The sequence below is a fragment of the Austrofundulus limnaeus genome, unplaced genomic scaffold (genome assembly GCF_001266775.1).
Source record: "Austrofundulus limnaeus strain Quisiro unplaced genomic scaffold, Austrofundulus_limnaeus-1.0 Scaffold416, whole genome shotgun sequence".
NCBI classification, from domain to species: domain Eukaryota; kingdom Metazoa; phylum Chordata; class Actinopteri; order Cyprinodontiformes; family Rivulidae; genus Austrofundulus; species Austrofundulus limnaeus.
In genome coordinates this window covers 9,507-14,200 of record NW_013952818.1, presented here as the reverse complement: position 1 = coordinate 14,200, position 4,694 = coordinate 9,507, and the positions used below count along the sequence as shown (strand labels likewise).

The window sequence follows — 4,694 nt, the reverse complement described above, 5'->3', positions numbered from 1 at the left end:
GCTACTTTCTGCTATTCTGCTATTTCAGCTATAGTTCTGCTACTTTCTGCTATTCTGCTATTTCAGCTATAGTTCTGCTACTTTCTGCAATTCTGCTATTTCAGCTATAGTTCTGCTACTTTCTGCTATACTTCTACTATTTCAGCTATAGTTCTGCTACTTTCTGCTATTCTTCTGCTATTTCAGCTATAGTTCTGCTACTTTATGCTGTTCTGTTATTTCAGCTATAGTTCTGCTACTTTCTGCTATTCTTCTACTATTTCAGCTATAGTTCTGCTACTTTCTGCTATTCTTCTGCTATTTCAGCTATAGTTCTACTACTTTCTGCTATTCTTCTGCTACTTCAGCTATAGTTCCACTACTCTCTGCTCTTCTACTATTTCAGCTATAGTTCTGCTACTTTCTGCTATTCTTCTACTATTTCAGCTATAGTTCTGCTACTTTCTGCTATTCTTCTGCTACTTCAGCTATAGTTCTGCGCAAATGGCATTCACACTTGCATTTTCGTAGGAAATGCAACTTCTCTAGTTATTATTATTATTATTATCATTATTATTATTATTATATAGTCATAAGAGTGTCCACATATGCTCCTGGCACCAGGACACCCTAGGCCGCAGTTCAATGATCGACTTTGTTGTTGTTTCATCTGATCTGAGGCCACATGTTTTGGACACTCTGGTGACTAGAGGGGCGGAGCTTTCAACTGACCACTACCTGGTGGTGAGTTGGCTCCGTTGGTGGGGGAGGATGTCGGTTAGACTTGGCAGACCCAAACGTATAGTGAGGGTCTGCTGGGAATATCTGTCAGAGTCTCCCGTCAGGCGGAGCTTCAACTCACACCTCCGGGGGAACTTCGAACATGTTCCGGGGGAGGTGGAGGACATCTAGTCTGAGTGGGCCATGTTTCGAGCCTCCATTGTCAAGGCGGCTTACCTGAGCTGTGGCCGTACGGTTGTCGGTGCTTTTCGTGGCGGCAATCCTCGAACCCGCTGGTGGACACCAGCAGTGAGGGATGCTGTCAGGCTGAAGAAGGAGTCCTATCGGGTCTTTTTGGCCTGTGGGACTCCGGAAGCAGCTGATAGGTATCGGCAGTCCAAGCGGATTGCGGCTCGGGTGGTCGCTGAGACAAAAACTCAGGCATGGGAGGAGTTCGGAGAGGCCATGAGAAAAGACTTCCGTATGGCTTTGGGGTGATTCTGGTCCACCTTCCGGCGTCTCAGGGGGGAATGTGGTTGTCCACCAACACTATTTATGGTGGGGATGGTGCGCTGCTGACCTCAACTCAGGATGTTGTGGATTGGTGGGCGGAATACTTTGAGGACCTCCTCAATCCTACCAACATGTCTTCCCATGAGGAAGCAGAGCCTGGGGACCCTGGGTCGCACTCTCCAATCTCTGGTGCCTGGGTGGTTAAAAAAGCTCCTCGGTGGCATAGCTCCGGGGGTGGATGAGATTCGCCCAGAGTTCCTTAAGGCTCTGGATGTTGTGGGGTTGCATTGGTTGACATGACTCTACAATATCATGTGGACATCAGGGGCAGTTTCCCTGGATTGGCAGACTGGGGTGGTGGTCCCCCTACTTAAAAAGGGGGACCGCAGAGTGTGTTGCAACTATGGGGGATCACACTTCTGAGCCTCCCTGGTAAGGTCTATTCGGGGGTTCTGGAGAGGAGGGTCCATCAGATACTCGAATCTCGGATTCAGGAAGAGTAGTGTGGTTTTCGTCCTGGTTGTGGAACAGCGGACCAGCTTTGCACCCTCAGCAGGGTCCTGGAGGGTGCGTGGGAGTTCGCCCAACTAGTCTACATGTGTTTTGTGGACTTGGAGAAGGCATTCGACCGTGTCCCTCGAGGACTCCTGTGGGCGGTACGTGGGCGGTACTCTGGGAGTATGGGGTATAGTTCCCTGTACGACCAGTGCCAGAGCTTGGTACGCATTGCCAATTGCCATTGTAAGTTGGACTCGTTTCCGGTGAGAGTTGGACTCCACCAAGGTTGCCCTTTGTCACAGATTCTGTTCATAACTTTTATGGACAGAATTTCTAGGTGCAGTCAAGGTGTTGATGGGATCCTTTATGGTGACCTTAGGATTGCTTCTCTGCTATTCCATTGGAGAAATCTTGTATATACACACATGTTCACAACTGCTCACAAACAGGTGCTCTGAACTGGGGGGTTCTGACTGGTCATTGAGTGTGTATATATGTCTACGTATGTGTATATACTGACAATATTTATGAATGTAGGCATGTCTGTATGTACATCTAAATAAATGTATGGGTATGTGTATATATTTATATATGCCCTTCATGTATTTATCCATTTATTTTTCAGGTGAGCGGACAGATGTTGGGTGTGTGGTCCTGTGTTTTGTTGGTGTATATATTTAATATATTTCTAATCGTTATTTCAGTCTTTCTATCTTTCTAATTACTTCTCCCTCTGTTTTTCTCTCTGTCTCTATTTTCTCTTCACTTAAAAAATAATAAAGGTGTGGAGAGGATGGCTATAATGGGAGAAGGGAGGCCATCCAAAAAAAGGATTGCTTCTCTGCTTTTTGCGGATAATGTTGCTGATGTTGATGGAGCAGTTCGCAGCCGAGTGTGAAGCGGCTGGGATGAGGATCAGTGCCTCTAAATCCGAGACCATGATCTTGAGCCGGAAACCAGTAGCGTGCCGCCTCTGGGTCGGGGAGAAGGTCTTGCCCCAAGTGGAGGAGTTCAAGTATCTCGGGGTCTTGCTCACGAATGAGGGAAGAATGGAGCGGGAGATAGACAGGCAGATTGGTGCTGCATCTGCAGTGATGTGGGCGCTGTACCAGTCTGTTGTGGTGAAGCAGGAGCTGAGCCAGAAGGCAAAGCTCTCGGTTTACCGGTCGGTCTACGTTCCTACCCTCATCTATGGTCACGAACTTTGGGTAGTGACCGAAAGAAGGAGATCGCGGATATAAGCGGCCAAAATGTTTCCTTCGCAGGGTGTCTGGGCTCTCCCTTAGAGATAGGGTGAGAGGCTCGGTTATCCGGGAGGGACTCAGAGTAGAGCTGCTGCTGCTGCTCCTCCACGTCGAGAGGAGCCAGTTGAGGTAGCTCGGGCATCTGGTTAGGATGCCTCCTGGACAACCCACCGGTGAGGTGTTCCGGGCATGTCCCACTGGGAGGAGGCCCAGGGAAAGGCCCAGGACTCACTGGAGGGACTATGTTTCTCAGCTGGCCTGGGAGCGCCTTGGGATTCCCCTGGACAAGCTTGCCCAAGTGGCTGGGGAGAGGGAAGTCTGGGTCTCTCTATTTAGGCTGCTGCCCCCACGACCCCATCCCAGTTAAGTGGCAGAAAATAGACGGACGGACAGATGATTATAATATAGTCATAAACATTTCTCTCAAACTAGAAGGAACTGCTCTAGAAGCTGGACGGGGTGGGTTGTGAAGCTCCTTTTTTGGATTTAAAGAGACAACTTCAAAATAACTTGAGACATGCCTTGGAACAGGGATGAAAGTGTGGCTTGTGGAGTTACAATAACAAGGAAGGCTAAAGCATTGCAGTTCCATTTTATATAGACTGAAAATTAATTATTTAACTGTGAAAAAGAAGTATTTAAAAGCATGAAATGCAGTGGCGGCTTGTCACTACAGAGCGCTAGGGCACCGCCCCACCAGTATTTTTTGGGACACAAAAAATATACAAATAAAATAACAAAATAAAATGCTTTTTAGAAATATCTACAAATTTTTTAGATCAGGGTCTCCGCGGAGTCTTGATAAGTCTTATATTCATATTTCTAAGGTCGTATTCAAACCTGACAATTTGCTCCGCTTTAAACAAACCAGAGTTCATTTCCAGCATTGGTCCGGACCTTTTGTGCAGGTGTGAATACTCTCATGCAAACTCTGGTGCAGATCAAACAACCAGACCGAGACACGCTTTTTGAGGTGGTCTCAGTTCATTTCCAAACGAACTCTGGTGTGGTTCGCTTCTGGGTGAATATGGACCGGACTCTAACCGAACTAACTGCATTAAACATGCTCCTTTTTGGACTTCAAAGGCCACCATTGCTGAGCTAAATAAACTGAAATCATACCTGTTTCATTGTCTCCTGCTTAGCAGCTCTGCTGGCAGCATGAAGTGGGTCAGAACACGAAGAGCACCTCGTCTCCTATGGGTCGCAGGACACGTTTACTGATGTCGCTCCAAAATTAGAATATCATCACAAAACCACCATTAAATTAGCTGCTTTTGACATTTTAAATGCTATTGCAGTTGTACTAACAGCATAAATGTGTGTATCAGAACCGCAGCATGCGCTTTCTTGTTTTATTCTGGGTATGTGCGCTCAGTCCTGCCACCGTCCTTTCTGTCCAGTGGGAGCAATGATCGTCACCCTCGTGGCTTTGTTTACAAGTTATAGTTCATTTGCAAAAAAGCACAATGTGAATGAAAAGGAAAAAAATTGTATAGGTCTTCTGGACGGGTTCTTCTCTAATGAAACGTTTCGTCTCTCTTCCAAGAGACTTCTTCAGTCTGAGAGTTTCAGGCAAAATTCAGGCTTTTGAGTCCTGCTTCCAGGTGACTGATACTCACATCACATGGCTACAGTATTGTTCACACCTAATTAACACCTATTGTTAAAGCTGCTGTATGTAGTTTTTTGGAAACCCAAAAACTTAGAAAATTTTGAACAGAAACAACCTTGTAGTCC

General features: G+C 46.5%; 1 long non-coding RNA gene across 1 annotated transcript in view; it reads right to left on the bottom strand.

The window, feature by feature from the left end:
* The window catches only part of LOC106528985 (uncharacterized), a 17,492-nt gene that overhangs the window by 11,406 nt on the left and 1,392 nt on the right, over positions 1–4,694 (bottom strand). The window contains exon 2 of the long non-coding RNA XR_001311571.1: positions 360–361. This is a non-coding gene — a long non-coding RNA (uncharacterized LOC106528985). The remainder of the gene's footprint in view (positions 1–359; positions 362–4,694) is intronic.